This window comes from Salmo salar, chromosome ssa25 (genome assembly GCF_905237065.1).
Source record: "Salmo salar chromosome ssa25, Ssal_v3.1, whole genome shotgun sequence".
Classification (NCBI taxonomy): domain Eukaryota; kingdom Metazoa; phylum Chordata; class Actinopteri; order Salmoniformes; family Salmonidae; genus Salmo; species Salmo salar.
The window spans coordinates 31,135,091-31,157,444 of NC_059466.1; the positions used below are offsets into that span (position 1 = coordinate 31,135,091).

The following is a 22,354-nucleotide window of genomic DNA, read 5'->3' on the forward strand; positions in this document are numbered from 1 at the left end:
CCCACATGACTGGTCGCCACTGATTATTTTTTACCTTTATTTAACTAGACAAGTCAGTTAACTGCCTTGTTCAGGGGCAGAACGACAGATTTGTACCTTGTCAGCTCGGGGATTCAATCTTGCAACCTTACGGTCGCTAGTCCAACGCTCTAACCACTAGGCTATCTGCCTAGTTTAACCCTTTCATACAAGTGCATTTTCGTCCACTTTCCCTCTCCTCGATAAACGTAGACCTTTTCGAAAAAATGCCTGAGGAAGGACGCAGGAGTTGAACAAATCTAATTGAGAAAACACCACTGTCTCTGGCCCACACTCCAGCACAGTAGGAGGCAGTAATGCACCATTGACGTTGGATGGTAAATCCCATCTAAGACAACGTCTTTACTTTGGGGCGAATGCAGCGTTGCCATGTTCGTGGTTTTCCTGCATTTGGCCTACTTTGACAACGATGTTGCGGGTGAAAATGAATTAGCCGCGGGTTTTTGGGATATTTATAAATTGTACCGCGGCTGCCATGGCATTTCTCTTAAAAAAATATACATGTCACTGACCGCTAACTGAGGCAAGCTGTTGCTGAGTGAGTGAGTGAGCCGTGGGGAAGGTCGGAGGAGGGGGGGTTAAGAGAGAGCTACAGTTCTTGGCTGAGTCACGTGAGCAAGAGGAGAGCTGCACGCGTTCACGTTGTGACAATTCTTACCAGTTTTAGGTAGGCTAGTTAGATTGTCATTTTGGAGACACCTATTTCCAACTCTTTTCCATAAAACATAGCAATACGCTAGAACTGAAACACATCAAGAAATAATGGAAACAAAGCACTGGAAAACGACTTTGGGCGCATTATATACATTTGCTCGGAGGTGGTTTAAAGTGCATTCTCTATGACTGCTTAAAGAAAACGGTATCAAGCGAAGTGCTTTATGCATGCCCAGTTCTTGGTTCTCGGGGGCTGTCCGAGTGAATATGAAATGGAAGTTATGGCACTCCCTCGCGTGGTTAATTTTATGAGGAAAAGTAATTTGTAAAAATATACATTTGCCTCTGTTAGCCATCAAGTAGGCTATTAATGAATATGCCATTGTAGGCAACCATTTGATACAATAAATATGTTGAAATTAAGATATCACTGGAGTCATTGCGAATCAAATTGTGCTACTTGTGTAGCCTACCTGGAGCTGGTGAACAAATGTAATAAATAGCCTAGGACTTCAGTTTGTTGTTGTAGCCATGTGTTATTATGAACAAATTAAATTGACGGTAACAGTAGTCAGATTGGGCTACGGGTAGACTACAACAAATTCAACAACAAAAACCCCACTGACTCTTGTTGACAAGCATATTCAGTTCATATACATATTATTAATATTCAGTGATTTAAATTATGACCCCTGTTACAGCAGGCTATTTGGGAAACAAGCATTTCTTATTGCAAAATTCATTAATAAATGTGTCTGTTAATTTGAACTAAGCAAGCTGCTAACTCGTTCACTTTATATCTTGACTACATCTTGTCTAGGCTACTGTAAACTATCTGAAATTAGATGTAGTCCTATCAAGGGCTATAGGCTATGACCGGTCAATCTCGAAAATGGGCCATTTATAACGATTTGTAGGCTTAACATCTGGCACATAGCAGCACAATTTCCAGAAAATAGACTAACATCACTTTTTTATGTTCATCCAAGTGTTTCTTGCTCAGAGATTGAGATCCTCAGTCCAACTTTCATCACTCAAACTTAACATTTATAAACCTGGTTCGAGCCCTGAATGCTGATTGGCTGAAAGCCTTGGTATACTTTTTACTGTTCTAATTACAGTGGTAACCAGTTTATAATAGCAATACGGCCCCCGGGGATATGAGGTATATGGCCAATATACAAGGACTAACGGCTGAATCCAGGCACTCCACATTGCGTCGTGGTAAAAGAAAACGGCCCTTTTAGCCGTACCCCTTGTGCCTTATGCCATAATAAAGGAATTTGAATATGTGGCAAGAGAAAATATAGTTGCCCCCTTTATAAACTCGCCAGATCATTTTCCATTAATGGATGTCGATTTAACTCGTTTGACTCCTATTATTATGATTAAGCAATGTCATACAGCTTGCAATAATTATTATTTTGAAACCCGAATTTAGCTTCCAACGTCGTTACAAGTTACTATAATATTCCTTCTTAATTCTCTCGATAACGTTATGGGGAAAGGGTTTATTGTATAGATATGGCAACTCCTCTCTTGCTGTTAAACATTTTTTGCGGCTAGTTTTTGGCCTTTTAGGTGGGTTTTGAGTTGTAATTGGGCTAGAAATTGTAGCTTTATCTGGCAACCCTGGGCTCATGCTATCCTCGATTTATCTCAGGGCACAACAGTGGCGCTAACTACATCGTTTCAAGCTCTACTCCTCCGGTAAGAACGTCATAGACGTTTATTCCAATTTTAGGGTTAATTAGTCAACGTTGCAACACTTGCTTAGGTGTTAGCTATATGACCACAGGCTCCCTTGAGTCGCTATGTTATGAAGTCAACATTTGTTTATCTCATTTTCTGGCCTGCCGTGGGAGGGTACTATATTGCCAAATATGTTTACAACTAACCCTCATTGTTCTATCTGTGACATTGCCCTGCTCTCGCATTGTTTCGCTCGCTCTCTAATGGCGGACGTGAGGCAGTGCTGCTTGCTGACGGAAAGGAATGGTGGTGGTGGTATTTTAGCCCTTTGTTGAAAAGATTCAGTTACCTCTTCAGGTTTGTATTAGCGTTGTAAAAAATACTTATACTGAGAATAAATATTAGTTTTTTTGGTCTGTCAGCTATTTTATTGACACAAACCATTGACTTAAACAGGTAAGGTGGTAGATATGTAGCTAACAGTATAGCCGAAGTGGGAACGCCAAGCGGATGCGTCACATCCAGTGAAAGATCTGTCTCATTGTTCTATCTGTGGTTTAGCACCCCCCACTTCTCTTCAGAAAATGGGCGTGACTTCACAACGTTTTCAGATTTTAAGAAAATGGCGGAAAATATGCTGACGAAGTCTGACGAGAGCGGATACAAATTCAATGCTTAAACTAATTACGAGCGGATACAAATTCATTGCTTAAACTAATGACAAATGTTAAGATCATGTTGTGCAATGTAATAAAGTAATGACTTTTCATATAAGTTACGTTACACGTTATGTTGGCTGACAATTTGTAAGCTACACTATCCGTACGAACTGATTAGTATTACAGCAGTATGTACCGGTCTAACTGCCCAACGTTTATTGACTTGATTATTCACGTCATTCTTAGCTAAGTGGTATAGTCGTTTTGCGTTCTCAATGGACATTGTTCATTCTGGCTATCTACTCCGATTTCAGAGCACTCTAGTCTTGAGTGTGCCAGAGCGCAGAATAACGGATGCATTTACGAGGGCGAGTAAAATGGTCAGAGTGAGGTGTTCTCTCAATTGTGTCTGGAAATAGCAAGCAAGCTAGCCAACGTTAGCTAGTTAGCTTGGGTGCTTTTATTTTATTTCACCATTATTTAACCAGGTAGGCCAGTTGAGAACAAGTTCTCATTTACAACTGCGACCTGGCTAAGTTGAAGCAAAGCAGTGCGACAAATACAACAACACAGAGTTACACATGGGATAAACAAACGTACAGTCAATAACACAATAGAAAATCTGTATACAGTGTGTGCAAATGAAGTAAGGAGGTAAGGCAATAAATAGGCCATAGTGGCGAAATAATTACAATTTAGCAATTAACACTGGAGTGATAGATGTGCGGATGAGGATATGCAAGTAGAAATACTGGTGTGCAAAAGAGCAGAAAAAACAACAAATATGGGGATGAGGTAGGCAGTTGGTTGGGCTATTTACAGCTGCAGCGATTGGTAAACTGCTCTGACAGCCGATGCTTGAAGTTTATTGAGGGAGATATGTCTCCAACTTCAGTGATTTTTGCAATTAGTTCCAGTCATTGGCAGCAGAGAACTGGAAGGAAAGGCGGCCAAAGTAGGTGTTGGCTTTGGGGATGACCAGTGAAATATATCTGCTCGAGCGCGTGCTACGGGTGGGGCTTGACTCCCGTTGTGAGGTCAGAATGCTCGAATCAACCCTACTCCTCGGCCAGTTCGTCAAATGACACGCTCTAGGAGCGAAACGCTCTGAATTTACAAACGGACAATCTGACAACGTTCTGGATTTACGAAGCCCAGAGCGCACTCTGGCACTCCTGATTGAATTTACAAAATGTCTAGCTAGTCATTTATGTCAACAAGCTATCAGGACGTTGTATAGCAACAACATAAACTTCTGGTAGACAGGCGAAGGATACCATTCGTTTATAGTATACTAAAATGAACTAATAGTATGTAGTATATACTCATTAGGAAGTAGTTCAGACTGTTAGTATTGGTATTCGAACACAGCTTTGATATTCTGGATTTCCCCCTCATTGTCTGTGATTAAAATGTGGGTCAAAATAAATAAAAAAGTATTATCTGAGTTATTCGGGAAGGAAGGACACTGTCTACCCATAGAGTTTCTAAATCCAGAGGTGCAACATCGCCAGACTTCAAGGAACGCTTGCGAAACAGACCAAGCAAGCCAGGGGTTGGGGTTTGAGAAGTGAACAATTCTTCCTTTAGTTGTTCATTTTCTCAATCTAAAGGCACAACCTAGATTTGAGCCAATGTCTTAAAGATGCACTATGCAGAAATCACTCTGCCATTTTCTGGTTGGTAAAATTCTAATAGTTCACCTAATGTCAGTTTGTGACAAAACAAGCAAGTATAGTGTAGAGCTTTCGAGTGAAAGAGCTGATCTTGTCTGTGACCTGAGGGAGGTGTTTATCTTTCCCTTGAAGCTGTAGATTTACTTCATTTAGCTTTCCAAATATGTCACTCAGGTAGGCCAGTTTTGCCAGGAAGTTCTCATCACTAAATTTTTCTGCGAGGTCATACTTGTGCTCCTGCTCCGAAAACATTCTTATCTGCTCTCTGAGCTCAAAAACTCAGGACAAGACTTTTCCTTGTGACAGCCACCTTGCTTCACTGTGAAACAGCACAGCTTGATGTTCAGCTCCCATCTCCTCACAGATAGCAGAGAAGACTCTTGTTTTTAGTGGTCTGGTCTTTATAAAATTGACTACACCTACAATGTCAGTCATAACCTCACTTAATTCAGAGGAAAGGTGCCTTGATGCCAGTGCTTCTCTGTGTATAACACAGTGTGTCCACTCAGCATTAGGTGAGGCCTTCTTGATGAGTGCCCAAAGTCCTTTTCTCATCCCTGCCATGGTTTGTGCTCCATCACTGCAAACACATTTACATCACATTTTAGTCATTTAGCAGACGCTCTTATCCAGAGCAACTTACAGTAGTGAATGCATACATTTCATGCATTTTCTGTTTTTTTTGTACTGGCCCCCCGTGGGAATCAAACCCACAACCCTGGCGTTGCAAACACCATGCTCTACCAACTGAGCCACAGGGAAGGCTAATGCAGTTCTTTAGCCCATTCTCAGTCAGGAAGCAGTCCAGCATTTTGAATAGCTCTTCAGCTGTGGCTCTGTCTCTGACATATTTACAAAAAAGTAGATCCTCACACAGGGAGTTTGTCATGTCAATAAGTACATAAGCGATAAACAAACAGTCTTTGTTGCTGTCAGTTGCTTCATCGAACTGTAAGGAAAAACGTTTGTCTTTGAGTTTATCTACCAGCTGTTCTTTAAGATCGTTAGCAATGTCATTTATACATCTGGCGACAGTGTCATTGGACAGAGGGATAGTTTTTATTTTTGCAGCACTTGCGTCATCCAGCATAACAGAGACCATGTCTAATGCTGCAGGCAGTATCAGCTCCTCTGCTATGGAGTGGTTTTTTTTGCACTGATCAATTTGGTATGCCACCTTATATGATGCTAACAGTGCTCGCTGGTTTACTGAAGTAGCATTCACAAAGCGGAACGATTGTTGGCAATATTCGGCACGTTTTCGCTGAAAAAACTCAAGCGGCTTATCAGCGTGATTGGGGTGTAATGTCTTTAAGTGATGCCTTAATTTATTTGGCTTCATGCTGTCCGCTGCCAACATTTTTAGACACAGTAAACATACTGGTCTTTCCTCGTCTCCCACCGTAGTCACAGTGAAGCCAAGCGCTACATACGCTTCGTCATATTTCCTCGTCTTAGCTTTCGGGAGACTTACGTTTGTCTCATTTTCTCTGTCTCTCTCTGCCTTTTTCATCCCTGTTAAATATTTTTCCATGGTGTCTCTTAAGGGTTTGTTATCTGCACTTCATATCTCCTGCTCTGTGCTGTGTGCTCTTGTTCGGTGCAAAAAACCCCTACTCCCTGCGGCAAAAAAAAGCATGTTCGCCGGGGTCACACGCGCCCCCCCGGCATCGCTCCGAGCCCCCCCAGGGGAGCGCGCCCCACTATTTGAGAAGGACTGCCGTAAACACTCCAGCCAGCTGGTCTGCACATACTCTAAGGACGCGGCTAAGGATGCCGTCTGGGCCGGCAACCTTGTGAGGGTTAACACGCTTCAATGTCTTACTTACGTCAGCCACGGGGAACGAGAGCTCACAGTCCTTGTGAGCAACGGTGGCCCACATCGGCGGCTCTGTGTTTTCTTCAAAGCGGGCAAAGAAGGTGTTTAGCTTGTCTGGAAACGTGGCTGGCTTTCCCTTCATAATCCGTGGTAATCTGGAGTCCATGCCACATACGTCTCATGTCTGAACCATAGAATTGAGACTCCACTTTGTCACTGTACTGTCGTTTTGCCTCTTTATTGCTTTACGGAGGTCGTAGCTGGTCTGTTTGTACACTTCCATGTTCCCAATCACCTTGCCGTGGTTAAATGCGGAAGTTCGCACGTTCAGTTTTGCGGGAATGCTGCCATCTATCAACAGTTTTTGGTTTGGATAAATTCTAATAGTCATAGTGGAACAACATCCTCTATGCACTTCCTGATGTACTTAGTCACCAAGTCAGTGTATACGTCAATACTATTCTCAGAGGCAGCCCAGAACATTTCCCAGTCCGTGTGATCAAAATAATGATATACACGGCCGTGACGATGACCGCAGAAAATTATCTTGGGAGGTAATTTGATCGGCATTTGATGGTGAGGTATTCCAGATTGGGAGAACAAAATTACTTGAGTTTCTATACGTTACCACAGTCACACCATAAGTAGTTACCACAGTCATTACACCTCCACATTTATTTTCCCTGGAGTGTTCTTTCTTCCTGGCCGTGCGATGGACAGAGAACCCTGCTGGCTGAATGTACAGGGACCATATATCTGGAGAGAGACATTATTTTGTAAAACAGAGTAGAGGTCGACCGATTAATCGGACTGGCCGATTAATTAGGGCCGATTTCACGTTTTCATAACAATCGGAAATCGGTATTTTTGGATGCCGATTTGGCCGATTTTGTTTTTTATTTTTTTATTATTATTTTTTTCTTCGTTATTTTTTTTCTATTTAAAAAAAAAAAAAAATTACCTTTATTTAACTAGGCAAGTCAGTTAACCTGTTATGGCTAGGGGGCAGTATTTTCACAGCCGGATAAAAAACGTACCCGATTTAATCTGATTATTGCTCCTGCCCAGAAACTAGAATATGCATATAATTATTAGCTTTGGATAGAAAACACTCCAAAGTTCTAAAACTGTTTGAATGGTGTGGTTAGATTAACGAGAGTCTTGTCTTTAAAATGCTGTAAAATAGTCATATGTTTGAAAAATTGAAGTTTTCGGATTTTAGAGGAGTTTATATTTCGCGCCACGCCCATCATTGGATATTGGAGCAGGTGTTCCGCTAGCGGAACGTCTAGATGTAAGAGGTTAAGAACACATTCTTATTTTCAAATGACGACCTAGGAACGGTTGGTCCTGTCCTGCGTTGCATATAATCGCTTAGGTACACGTTGCTCCAACCATAAACATCAATGCCTTTCTTAAAATCAATACACAAGTATATATTTTTAAACCTGCATATTTAGTTAATATTGCCTGCTAACATGAATTTCTTTTAACTAGGGAAAATGTGTCACTTCTCTTGCAAACAGTCAGGGTATATGCAGCAGTTTGGGCCGCCTGGCTCGTTGCAAACTGTGAAGACTATTTCTTCCTAACAAAGACAGCCGACTTGGCCAAACGGGGGATGATTTAACAAAAGCGCATTTGCAAAAAAAGCACAATCGTTGCACGACTGTACCTAACCATAAACATCAATGCCTTTCTTAAAATCAATACACAGAAGTATATATTTTTAAACCTACATATTTAGCTAAAAGAAATCCAGGTTAGCAGGCAATATTAACCAGGTGAAATTGTGTCATTTTGCGTTCATTGCACGCAGAGTCAGGGTATATGCAACAGTTTGGGCCGCCTGGCTCGTTGCGAACTAATTTGCCAGAATTTTACGTAATTATGACATAACATTGAAGGTTGTGCATTGTAACAGGAATATTTAGACTTAGGGATGCCACCCGTTAGATAAAATACGGAACGGTTCCATATTTCACTGACAGGAAAAACATTTTGTTTTCGAGATGATAGTTTCCGGATTCGACCATATTAGTGACCTAAGGGTCGTGTTTCTGTGTGTTATTATGTTATAATTAAGTCTATGATTTGATAGAGCAGTCTGACTGAGCGATGGTAGGCACCAGCAGGCTCGTAAGCATTCATTCATACAGCACTTTCGTGCGTTTTTGCCAGCAGCCCTTCACAATGCATTGCGCTGTTTATGACTTAAAGCCTGTCAACTCCCAAGATCAGGCTGGTGTAACCGATGTGAAATGGCTAGCTAGTTAGCGGGTGCGCGCTAATAGCGTTTCAAACGTCACTCGCTGTGAGACTTAGAGTAGTTGTTCCCCTTCCTCTACATGGGTAACGCTGCTTCGAGGGTGGCTGTTGTCGATGTGTTCCTGGTTCGAGCCCAGGTAGGAGCGAGGAGAGGGACGGAAGCTATACTGTTACACTGGCAATGCTAAAGTGCTTATAAGAACATCCAATAGTCAAAGGTATATGAAATACACATCGTATAGAGAGAAATAGTCCTATAATTCCTATAATAACTACAACCTAAAACTTCTTACCTGGGAATATTGAAGACTCATGTTAAAAGGAACCACCAGCTTTCATATGTTCTCATGTTCTGAGCAAGGAACTTAAAAGTTATCTTTCTTACATGGCACATATTGCACTTTTACTTTCTTCTCCAACACTTTGTTTTTGCATTATTTAACCTCTCTAGGGTAGGGGGCAGTATTTGCACGGCCGGATAAAAAACGTACCGATTTAATCTGGTTATTACTACTGCCCAGAAACTAGAATATGCATATAATTATTGGCTTTGGATAGAAAACACCCTACAGTTTCTAAAACTGTTTGAATGGTGTCTGTGAGTATAACAGAACTCATATGGCAGGCCAAAACCTGAGAAGATTCCATGCAGGAAGTGGCCTGTCTGACAATTTCTTGCCCTTCTTGATTATCTCTATCCATTACAGAGGATCTCTGCTGTTACGTGACACTTCCTACGGCTCCCATGGGCTCTCAGAAGGCGGCAAAAAGCTGAATCGTGGCTTTGCAGGCTCTGGCTGAAAAAAAGTAGCGCGTTTGGGTAGTGGCTGGTTACAGTACTGTGAGACTCAGGCTCGTGCCCACGTCGACCTCATGCTTTGTTTTCTTTCCTCTGTTTACCTAAACGCAGATTCCCGGTCGGAATATTATCGCTTTTTTACGAGAAAAGTGGCATAAAAATGGATTTTAAACAGCGGTTGACATGCTTCGAAGTACGGTAATGGAATATTTAGCATTTTTTTGTCACGAATTGCGCCATGCTCGTGACCCTTATTTACACTTCGGATAGAGTCTTGAACGCACGAACAAAACGCTGCTATTTGGATATAACGATGGATTATTTTGGACCAAACCAACATTTGTTATTGAAGTAGCAGTCCTGGGAGTGCATTCTGACGAAGACATCAAAGGTAATCAAACTTTTGTAATAGTAAATCGGAGTTTGGTCAGGGCTAAACTTGGCGGGTGTCTAAATAGCTAGCCGTGATGGCTGGGCTATGTACTGAGAATATTGCAAAATGTGCTTTCACCGAAAAGCTATTTTAAAATCGGACACCTCGATTGCACAAAGGAGTTCTGTATCTATAATTCTTAAAATAATTGTTATGTTTTTTGTGAACGTTTATCGTGAGTAATTTAGTAAATTCACCGGAGGTTTGCGGGGGGTATGCTAGTTCTGAACGTCACATGCTAATGTAAAAAGCTGGTTTTTGATATAAATATTAACTTGATTGAACAAAACATGCATGTATTGTATAACATAATGTCCTAGGTGTGTCATCTGATGAAGATCATCAAAGGTTAGTGCTGCATTTAGCTGTCTTCTGGGTTTTTGTGACATTATATGCTAGCTTGAAAAATGGGTGTCTGATTATTTCTGGCTGGGCACTCTCCTGACATAATCTAATGTTTTGCTTTCGTTGTAAAGCCTTTTTGAAATCGGACAGTGTGGTTAGATTAAGGAGAGTCTTGTCTTTAAATAGCTGTAAAGTAGTCATATGTTTGAGAAATTGAAGTAATAGTATTTCAAACGATTCAAAAATTGCGCCACTGAATTCAGGTGGCTGTTACGTAGGTGGGACGAATTCGTCCCGCCTTGCCCATAGAGGTTAACTTCATAATAGTCCCTATATTGTGCACAATTAGCTGTCCTCCCTCTCCTACGAGCTATCTTCTGTAACAATATACATAGCACATATATCATTCCATCTAACCCATAACACAATAGTCACTACTCCTAATGCACTTCTACAGTTATAAACATGATAAAACATTCTCAAATCAATTAGTCATATACATCAATCCCTCCTCTGGAACAATGATCACTCCTATGTTACACAAAACCTAAAAACATATTGACTTAACAGGGAAGAGAGAAAAAGTATGTTTAATCATTTCACACCACCCTTGATGCGACTAAGATTGGGGAAAGAACCGTCCATCCGTTACGTTCTATGCCCATGTGATGCTGGTCTCCATGCCCGTCTCCTTCATTCTCATCCTTTGGTGTTAATGCAAGACACAGACTATGAGCCTTGTATGCAATTAATTGTACCGTATCATCCAGAAATCTATATGTATTGATGCGATTTAACATAGAAATTCTGATGACATGGTAAAACAAAAAAACCTTCATGTTTGAACCAAGCTATCGTCCAGTGAGTTCTCTGTAAACCTCCCTGTTGGAGGACACTTAACAATAAGGTTTCTATAGCCTCCCTAGGCCCAATAAATTTCGAGCAGTTCGAGCAACTCTCTCTCGCTGTATCCGAATCACAACTAAAACATTTTATAAATTATCCAACCCAAATTTAGAATGACAGTCCTTAGTGCTTTACTTTGAGTCTATCACTCGAACTCAAGCTTCCAGGCACTTTTTCTGATTCAGGAAATCCAGACAAGCATTGACTATATGACAAATTATTACATTCCCAATTTTCTTTATAACATTACTGTTACAACATGCTGTTACTGTTGAAACCATTTTCAAAATTAGTTCATACTCCCTTTATTTTACTGGCGACCTCTCGAAAGAGTTACCAGAACAGTGAGTTAGCATGGGGGTATCCCAACAATCCAGTAGACGCAATCTGGTGTTATTTGTATCGAAACAAAAGTGAAATCAATAATACACATATCACAATCCATTTGGAGTAACTATCAACCATTATTAACATATTTTCCCTTCTATATGCAGACTGAACAAAATACATTTCTGTATTTACCCAAAGACCAGAGCCCCAAGGAACTGGTCATTTCCCATTCGAACACATGATTCATATTGTGATTCAAAAACAACATGTTACATCACAAATTAAAACAAATGGAATACCAATCAACTTAAAATTACAACACTTGTTAACTACTCCATAAGGGAATAATGGTATCTCATAAAGTAATAGTAAAATATAATAGAGACTGGTGTTTCTCGTTCATTTTATAATTAAATCCCACCTGTTTCGATCATTTCTAGTGAGATTGATCAGGCCTCACCAGAAAGTCAGGATACAGGACATTCGAAACCATTAAATATTTCCTCTCCCTTTTCTTTCTCTGTCCTTCAGAAACCATTTAAAAACCTTTTCAAACATTTCCATCATTCTGCATACCCAATTTAAAACCAAATTAAAAAGACCCCACACAATTTAAATCCCACAGTATCAACACCACTAACACATATTCATAACCGGTAAGTTGTGTGTGCATGCTGGTGTGTGGTAAACCGTAGGTCAAAAACACACACATGAACAGGCCTTACTTATCTGGGAACTCCGTTTATGGCCTAATCCAGATACTTTTATACTTGAAACTGCCGAATATCACTAACTGCTCTCCCCAAGACCACAGTCTCAGGGAACATTCCAACGAGAGATAATGAAACCCCCTCCTCTTCTGGAAAAGAAGTGTACATGTCGTTAGCATTCACTATGCTACATTTTAAATCGGCAATCCAAAAGTATTACAAATAAACCAAACATGATAATGGTAAACCCACTGTCTTTACTCCAATCATTAAACGTTTGTTTTAATCCACCCCAATGTTTATGTATCCTTTATTTAGCATGTACTACCCTTAGACACAGCGACTTTGTCTCGCCACTGAGTCCAAAGATTCACTGGTCTCTTTTCCCCATGATTCTCCATAACCACCGCACCACCATTTTCATAAACAATCAAGTTTATTTTAGGTTTGGTAACCCCTATGCTAATTCCTCGTGACCCCTCCACCCTTTCGTCCATTCTAGAAATCTATTTCAGAATAAGACGACATAAAATGTAAATCTATTTCATAATAAAACGGCATAAAATGTCTCTTGAGATTGAACCCCCCCCCTAAGGTTTTCTGAGTTACCAGGAGTGTTTGGCCAGATACTTTTTATTTGTTACCTTTAGAATCCATTCCCCTGGCATTTCGCCTAGAGTCTTTAACCCCAAATACTTTTTTCTCGAGGCAAATTTAGCCGATTTCTCATCATAAGGAATCTGCGATATTTGATCCGTGACATCTATTAAAAAGTTGTGTAAATGTAATCTCATACGTCTTTCTTCACATAGAAACTGTAATCTCTATGAACCACTATCGATCGTACCGAGGCCATACACCGCTATGTGCAAGTTCCCTGTCCTGCTACTTTCAGGAGGATTTGTTGCTGCTCTTTTGAAAAAGAGGCAAACGCTTGCATGGCAGCATTTCTTCCGATTACAGCACGCTCCGTTCCCACTCTACACTCATTCTTCCAATGCCCAACGGCCCCGCATCTAAAACAGGGATCTATCTCCTTACGTTTTTATGTTTTTTTCGCTATGTTTCTGTCTTACCTTGGCCATTGAAACTATAGTTACTGACATTCCCTGTGGCCATATTAACCCCTTGCACGTCTGCCGAAGTACAAATTCTATCAATGTACTCACGTACCCAGTCTTTTTACAGCTGACTGCATCTACTAGTTTCATTTTTATCGGTTCTACTCTTCTGTTGATAAAATGACGACATCAAAACACTTGTAACACAGCTTGCGATTTCTCATTGATGTCATTGTGCCATACCACAACAGCATCTCTGAGTTCTTTATTTGATTAGAATTTTCTGATTTCTTCACTCCCGTCTCTAATACACACCTTGTATTAACTAAACTTGGCAAAAAAGAAAAGGCCTCTCACTGTCAACTGCGTTTATTTTCAGCAAACTTTACATGTGTAAATATGTGTATGAACATAACAAGATTCAACATCTGAGACATAAACTGAACAAGTCCCACAGACATGTGACTAACAGAAATGGAATAATTTGTCCCTGAACAAAGGGGGGGTCAAAATCAAAAGTAACAGTCAGTATCTGGTGTGGCCACCAGCTGCATTAAGTACTACAGTGTATCTCCTCCTCATGGACTGCACCAGATTTGCCAGTTCTTGCTGTGAGATGTTACCCCACTGTTCCGCCAAGGCACCTGCAAGTTCCCGGACATTTCTGGGGGGAATGGCCCTAGCCCTCACCCTCTGATCCAACAGGTCCCAGACGTGCTCAATGGGATTTAGATCCGGGCTCTTCGCTGGCCATGGCAGAACACTGACATTCCTGTTTTGCAGGAATTCACGCACAGAACGAGCAGTATGACTGGTGGCATTGTCATGCTGGAGTGTCATGTCAGGATGAGCCGGCAGGAAGGGTGCCACATGAGGGAGGAGGATGTCTTCCCTGTAACTCACAGCATTGAGATTGCCTGCAATGACAACAAGGTCAGTCCGATGTTGCTGTGACACACCGCCCCAGACCATGACGGACCCTCCACCTCCAAATCGATCCCGCTCCAGAGTACAGGCCTCGGTGTAACGCTCATTCCTTCAACGATAAACGTGAATCCGACCATCACCCCTGGTGAGACAAAACCGCAACTCGTCAGTTAAGAACACTTTTTGCCAGTCCTGTCTGGTCCAGCGACGGTGGGTTTGTGCCCATAGGCAACGTTGTTGCCAGTGATGTCTGGTGAGGACCTGCCTTACAACAGGTCTACAAGTCCTCAGTCCAGCCTCTCTCAGTTTATTGCGAACAGTCTGAGCACTCATAGAGGGATTGTGCATTCCTGGTGTAACTCAGGCAGTTGTTGTTGCCATCCTGTACCTGTCCTGCAGGTGTGATGATCGGATGTACCGATCCTGTGCAGGTGTTGTTACACGTCGTCTGCCACTGCAAGGACGATCAGCTGTCCGTCCTGTCTCCCTGTAGCGCTGTCTTAGGCTTCTCACAGTACGGACATTGCAATTTATTGCCCTGGCCACATCTGCAGTCCTCATGCCTCCTTGCAGCATGCCTAAGGCACGTTCACGCAGACGAGTAGGGACCATGGGCATCTTTCTTTTGGTGTTTTTCAGTCAGTAGAAAGGCCTCTTTAGTATCCTAAGTTTTCGTAACTGTGACCGTTTGTAAGTTGTTAGTGTCTTAACGACCGTTCCACAGGTGCATGTTCATGAATTGTTTATGGTTCATTGAACAAGCATGGGAAACAGTGTTTAACCTCTTACATCTAGACGTTCCGCTAGCGGAACACCTGCTCCAATATCCAATGATAGGCGTGGCGCGAATTACAAATTCCTCAAAAATACAAAAACTTCAATTTTTCAAACATATGACTATTTCACAGCATTTTAAAGACAAGACTCTCCTTTATCTAACCACACTGTCCGATTTCAAAAAGGCTTTGCAGTGAAAGCAAAACATTAGATTGTCAGCAGAGTACCAAGCCAGAAATAATCAGACACCCATTTTTCAAGCTAGCATATAATGTCACAAAAACCCAGAAGACAGCTAAATGCAGCACTAACCTTTGATGATCTTCATCAGATGACAACCCTAGGACATTATGTTATACAATACATGCATGTTTTGTTCAATCAAGTTCATATTTATATCAAAAAACAGCTTTTTACATTAGCATGTGACGTTCAGAACTAGCATACCCCCCGCAAACTTCCGGGGAATTTGCTAACAATTTAATAAATGACTCACGATAAACGTTCACAAAAAGCATAACAATTATTTTAAGAATTATAGATACAGAACTCCTCTATGCACTCGATATGTCCGATTTTAAAATAGCTTTTTGGTGAAAGCACATTTTGCAATATTCTAAGTACATAGCCCAGACATCACGGGCTAGCTATTTAGACACCCGGCAAGTTTAGCACTCACCAATATCAGATTTACTATTATAAAAGTTTGATCACCTTTTGTTGTCTTCGTCAGAATGCACTCCCAGGACTGCTACTTCAATAACAAATGTTGGTTTGGTCCAAAATAATCCATCGTTATATCCGAATAGCGGCGTTTTGTTCGTGCGTCCCAGACACTATCCGAATGGTAAAGAAGGGTCGTGCGCATGGCGCAATTCGTGACAAAAAAAATCTAAATATTCCATTACCGTACTTCGAAGCATGTCAACCGCTGTTTAAAATCAATTTTTATGCCATTTTTCTCGTAAAAAAGCGATAATATTCCGACCGGGAATGTCCATTTAGCTAAACAGAGGAAAGAAAACAAAGCTTTCGGTCGACGCGGGCACGAGCCTGAGACTCACAGTACTGTAACCAGCCACTACCCAAACGCGCTACTTTGTTTCAGCCAGAGCCTGCAAAGCTACGATTCAGCTTTTTGCCGCCTTCTGAGAGCCTATGGCAGCCGTAGGAAGTGTCCCGGGACAGCTAAGATCCTCACTCTTCAATAAACAGAGACAAGAAGAACGACACCTTGTCAGACAGGCCACTTCCTGCATGAAATCCTCTCAGGTTTTTGCCTGCCATATGAGTTCTGTTATACTCACAGACACCATTCAAACAATTTTAGAAACTTTAGGGTATTTTCTATCCAAAGCCAATAATTATATGCATATTCTAGTTACTGGGCAGGAGTAGTAACCAGATTAAATCAGGTACGTTTTTTATCCAGCCGTGAAAATACTGCCCCCTAGCCATAACAGGTTAAACCCTTTACAATGAAGATCTGTGAAGTTATTTAGATTTTTACGAATTATCTTTGAAAGACAGGGTCCTGAAAAAGGGACCTTTTCTTTTTTTGCTGAGTTTATTTTCCAAGGTAGCGCTACCCACTTTCCCAGAGAATGGTTATGGTATTTGTGCCTATTCATTGGTCACAGCACTTAATACCTTGTATTAGAACCAATACTATAGCGTCTGCAAATGTATTACTGGAGAACACGGATGACCTAATGTCTTATTCCAGTGCTGTGCCTCAAATATCACTGTTGTTGATAACACACATTACCAAAATTATTCACACTTGTCTTCCTATTTTCACATAATCTGTCACGGTTTACCGTCCCAATAGGGCATAAACCAACCTCTCTCCTTATTGCTACAGCTCATATACTCGAATCGTGTTATCTTTCTCCTTTTCTAACCATGGATGAGGCTCTCTTCCAGACACATGTCCGTACCCTGGCACTATACTGCCTCACAGCCACTGCGGCTGAGACTTTCACCGTCACTTTACAGGTTTAGCAAGGAACCAACCCCACCCGGGTCTTACCCCCTAGGAGTTACCCTTTGCAGGTACTAACCTGCTCATGCTTATCTTCCGGGACTCACCCTATTCTTATAGTACTCACAGGAACCAACCCACTCAGGATTTACCCCCGAGGACTTACCCTTTGCAGGTACCATCCTGCTCGGGCTTACCTTCCAGGACTTACCCTATACTTTATGGTATTAGCAGGAACCAACCCACTCGGGATTTACCTCCTAGGACTTAGCCTTTACAGGTACTAACCTGTTCAGGCTTACCTTCCGGGATTTACCATATACCATAAAGCTACGACCGGTCGTAATACAATGGGACTACTGAATAAGCTCAGGCTTTCTAGGTCCATATACTATAATTGGTTCAGCCTACAACTCTCATCTTCCCAAGATGTCAGAATTAGTGATAACAGGTATAGGAACTGTGCCTACCTTGTTTCTGGTGCCGGCTCCTGTTTCACTGATTCGGAATCTCTAGTTCGACTGCAAATCGTGGTGAACCCTGCTCGCAGCGCCAACTGTTAGGTTCTAATTATCAGAGTAAGAACTCGACGGACACTATGAAAGCTTAAACCAAGTTTATTCTTCCCAAAGGATCGAACATCTGAACAGACAAAAACATGTTTACAATAGTGGTGGTATTTGTACCCCACTTTGTATCTTTATTGCTAGGCAGGAAACTAAGTGATACGGGCAATAAACTTTTCCTTCTCCCTTAACCTGACCTGACCTCGACCCCCTTCATCACTAATCCATGGCTCTCTCCCCTTATCAATGCCTGCCATGTGATCGTTTTCCCTACACTCGGTACATTCCAAGCTTAATTGCATCCACCATATACCTTCCTCCTACAGATAACCATTAACCTCTGGTGTAGCCCCTCGGCTATGGCACCCCTCAGTTCTCTATTATAACTAATGATTAAAAACATTTAAAGTTCAGAAATCCAAACTCATCACAGTGGATGAGAGCCCACTCCTTGTTCCTCTTCTACGGCGACAGTGACTTGGAGCAGCCCCTGGGATTAATTGAATTGCCTCAGAGTTCAAACAAAGGATCCAATTCAGGAAATTCACAATTCTGGTCGAAATTCTGGTGAGTGACCACCGATTGTCACGGTCGTGATAATGGACAGACCAAGGCGCAGCGTGTGTTGAGTTCCACATCTTTATTTACAGTGAAAACTTAAACAAAAAACAATAAACATACAACGACCGTGAACTACGTGGTGCTGAATGCACTCACACAAAACAATATCCCACAAACGCAGGTGGGAAAAAGGGCTACCTAAATATGATCCCCAATTAGAGGCAATGATTACCAGCTGCCTCTAATTGGGAACCACACAAACCACCAACATAGAAATACAAACGCTAGAAACCCCTCTAGTCACGCTCTGACCTATACACCATAGAGAACCCAGAGGGCTCTCTATGGTTAGGGCGTGACACCGATCTAATATCCAAAAAACCTTTTCGGCTGTCCGTAATGATGCAAGAAACGTTCTGAGCAAATAATATCAGAAATAACACAAAAAAACGAAATACTGCAAAGTTGGATAGGAGCTAGAAACTGGGTGACAATGTCTGTCGGCACCTAATATTCCAAAATAAGACATTTACAGGTAATTGACTCAACATTTTAGCTTCTTAGAATAAATGAAATGACTTAAAAGGGTTACACTAGTTTCTAGGGCACAACACTAACAACCTGGAGGTAACCAGAGATGAAAGTTATCATAATCTTTGTGATAACTTTATCAGTAGTATGCAACCATTTTTGTGGCACATAAAGAAAGGAAAGGGGAGAGCTTCTTCAGGAGATGAGCTTCAAAAGTAGCTAGTATTCATATAGGCTATATCTCAATCTTAATTATTATTTTGTTCTGGTGCTCCTAAACCCTGTGTTTTGTCATTGCTGGCAATTTTTATAATTAAAATCTCAAATATGTTTAATTGTGCTCCTACATTTCTTTCTGTGGTCCTACATTCAGGGTTCAACATTTGTATTTATTAAGGATCCCCACTCAGCAGCTACTCTTCCTGGGGTCCAGCAACATTAAGACAGTTATATACAGTTTAAAATTTGACATTACATTTCAAATAACATTTTATTTGTCACATACGCTGAATACAACTGGTGTAGACCTTACCGTGAAATGCTTACTTACAAGCCCTTAATTAACCAACAATGCGGTTCAAGAAATAGAGTTAAGAAAATATTTACTAAATAAACAAAAGTAAAAAATGAAAAATGAACACAAGAAAGTTACATAACAATAACGAGGCTATATACAGGGGGTACCAGTATCGATTCAATCAATGTGTGGGGGTACAGATTAGTCGAGGTAATTTGTAAAGTGACTATGCATAGATAATAAACAGCAGGTAGCTGTTGTCCGGATGGCCGTTTGATTAATTGGTCAGCAGTCTTATGGCTTGGGGGAAAGAAGCTGTTAAGGATCCTTTTGGTCCTAGACTTGGCGCACCGGTACCGCTTGCCGTGCGGTAGCAGAGAGAACAGTCTATGACTTGGGTGACTTTTGGAGTTTTTTGGACCTTCCTCTGACACCGTCTAGTATATAGGTCCTGGATGTCAGAATGCTTGGCCCCAGTGATGTAATGGGCCGTACACACTACCCTCTGTAGCGCCTTACAGTCTGATGCCTTACAGTTGCCATACCAGGCGGTGATGCAACTGGTCAGGATGCTCTCGATGGCGCAGCTGTAGAACTTTTTGAGGATCTGGGGACCCATGCCAAATCTTTTCAGTCTCCTGAGGGGGAAAAGGTGTCGTGCCCTCTTCACAATTGTCTTGTTGTGTTTGGACCATGATAGTTCGTTGGTGATGTGGACACCTAGGAACTTAAAACTCTCATCCCACTCCACTTCAGCCCCGTCGATGTTAACGGGGGACTGTTCGACCCTCCTTTTCCTATAGTCCACGATTAGTCCACGATCAGCAACAAAATAGGAAAAATGACAAGGGGGGTGAATACTTTCGCAAGCCACACAGACTTGGATTCACTGGCCACTTTAATAATGGAACACTAGTCACTTTAATAATGTTTACATACTGCTTTACTCATCTCATGTATATACTGTATTCTATTCTACTGTAATTTAGTCAATGCCACTCCAACATTGCTCAATCTAATATTTATATATTTCTTAATTCCATTTTTTTACTTTGATTTGTGCGCATTGTTGTGAATCGCTTTTAGATACTACTGCACTGTTGGAACTAGGAATACAAGCATTTCGCTACACCCGCAATAACATCTGCTAAATATGTGTCTGTGACCAATACAATTTGATTTGATCGACATGTTTTGACCATCCAGGTTTACTCCAAGCAGTTTAGTCACCTCAACTTGCTCAATTTCCACGTTATTTATTACAAGATTTAGTTGAGGTTGATGGTTTAGTGAATGATTTGTCCCAAATACAATGCTTTTAGTTTTTGAAATATTTAGGACTAACTTATTCCTTGCCATTCATTCTGAAACTACTGCAGCTCTTTAAGTGTTTCAGTGATTTCACTCACTATAGTAACTGACTTGTATAGTGTTGAGTCATCCGCATACATAGCTACACATTCGCTTTACTCAAGGCTAGTGGCATGTCATTAGTAAAAATAGAAAAAAGTAAGGGAAGACCCCCCTGAAATGGACAAAAATTTATGGGATCTTATTGGCACCGTACGAAACATATACACGATGTACTATACCATGTACAATACCACTCATTTGGACGCCGTTTCATTCAAAACATATTGCAAATGTCATATGGCAAATGCCAAGTGTCACACAGCAAAAATCCAATAGATGCAAGCGCGTTCCACCGTAAATTTTTCTTATTGCAAATGTAACACAAGTCAAGACCCAAGAGTAACATTTTGAAAATATGAATTTCTTTTCAAAAACTTGTCACCCCCTTAAAAAAGTGCTTTCTGGACCGTTTTTTAAAATTCTTTCGATTTTTCTTTTGTCAATTATACATGTATAAGAACTGTATGAACATACTTTTGTCCTATTTTATTGTCATAATTTTTAAAAATGTTTTACTTGTCCATAAGGCATATGTTTTGTCCATTTGCAATAGGATTTCATAGGAAGTCAAAAGTCACTTTTTTATGAAAGTATTGAATGTGCCAAATCAGGATGTTTTGTCCATTTGCCATGTACGATCATAGGAAGTCGGTTTCCAAACCCAAAAGTCAGTGAACCATGTCCAAATGGCATTTATACTGCCCAAATGATATATAGCCCTATGTTAAGAACTGACTGATTTTACACAGGGTTGAATGCAGTGATTTTCACAAACTGCCGGTTTGGTACTTTAAAACACCTTTAGGGTGAATTTAACCACTTCTGGTTGCTCCAGGAAGCTTAGAATCAACACAGGTAGACCTCATAGTGTCCTGATGAATTGCCATCTAAGACAGGTTTTAGGGGAGCAGGCATTGTATTCCTATGGGGAGAGACGTAATTGAAAACTGTTTGATGTAAACACCTTCTTTTCACTGTTAAGGGTTAATGCCACATGGTCAAGGTTAGGCTTGCACAGATCAGGAGGACCTCAGGAACGTTCCTGAGGTCGAATTGTGCTTCTAATCCTAACGGTTCCGCCGCTGTCCCCCAAAAGCACCTGAAATTTAGCGCCAGGCTTCATTATGGGCCTATTTTTTTCATGGTCGCTGCGCTCAGACCGAGCGAGCTACGGTCAAGCGGGGCATCTCGTTGAACTCTGCACTGCCTAGAGATTATGGTAATGGAATTGCAGGCTCTGTGTGTCTTTAAGCCCCGCACTGTGTCACTCCATCCTTTATGTATGCGTGTGTGTGTGTGTGTGCGTGTGCGTGTGTGTGTGTGTGTGTGTGTGTGTGTGAGAGTTTTTTTCTTTGACATCTGTTTGGAGAAATTACTGATTTACAGTTCATGAGGGTTGCCTAATCACACATATGAAGTTGTGGAAAGATCTGACCTTTTTAACCCTTCGAAACAGCCCCTATGACACCATTTTAAGGCACTTCTGGTTGACACAGAAGCTGAAAGTGAACACATATCCTCCTTGGGTTAGGCTCTTATAGAATATTGAGTTTTAAGTCTTTACATTAAGAACTGACTTATTTACACAGGGTTGAATGAGTGTGTGTTATTTCAGAAAATGTCAGAAATCTCGCAGAGCTCCAAAACCCGCCTTAACGGATAACTTTTTTGGGAAAAAAACTAATTT

General features: G+C 41.2%; 1 protein-coding gene across 2 annotated transcripts in view; it reads left to right on the forward strand.

Moving 5' to 3' along the window:
* The first annotated feature begins 2,001 nt into the window (after nt 1-2,001).
* LOC106586591 (uncharacterized) overlaps nt 2,002-22,354 on the forward strand; it is a 37,759-nt gene continuing 17,406 nt past the window's right edge. The window contains exon 1 of one of the 2 annotated variants that reach the window (XM_014174037.2): nt 2,002-2,403. The gene's annotated coding sequence lies outside the window, so the exon portion shown is untranslated. Of the gene's footprint in view, nt 2,404-2,463; nt 2,743-22,354 lie in introns of those variants that run through there. The other variant, XR_006761931.1, reaches the window with a different exon arrangement.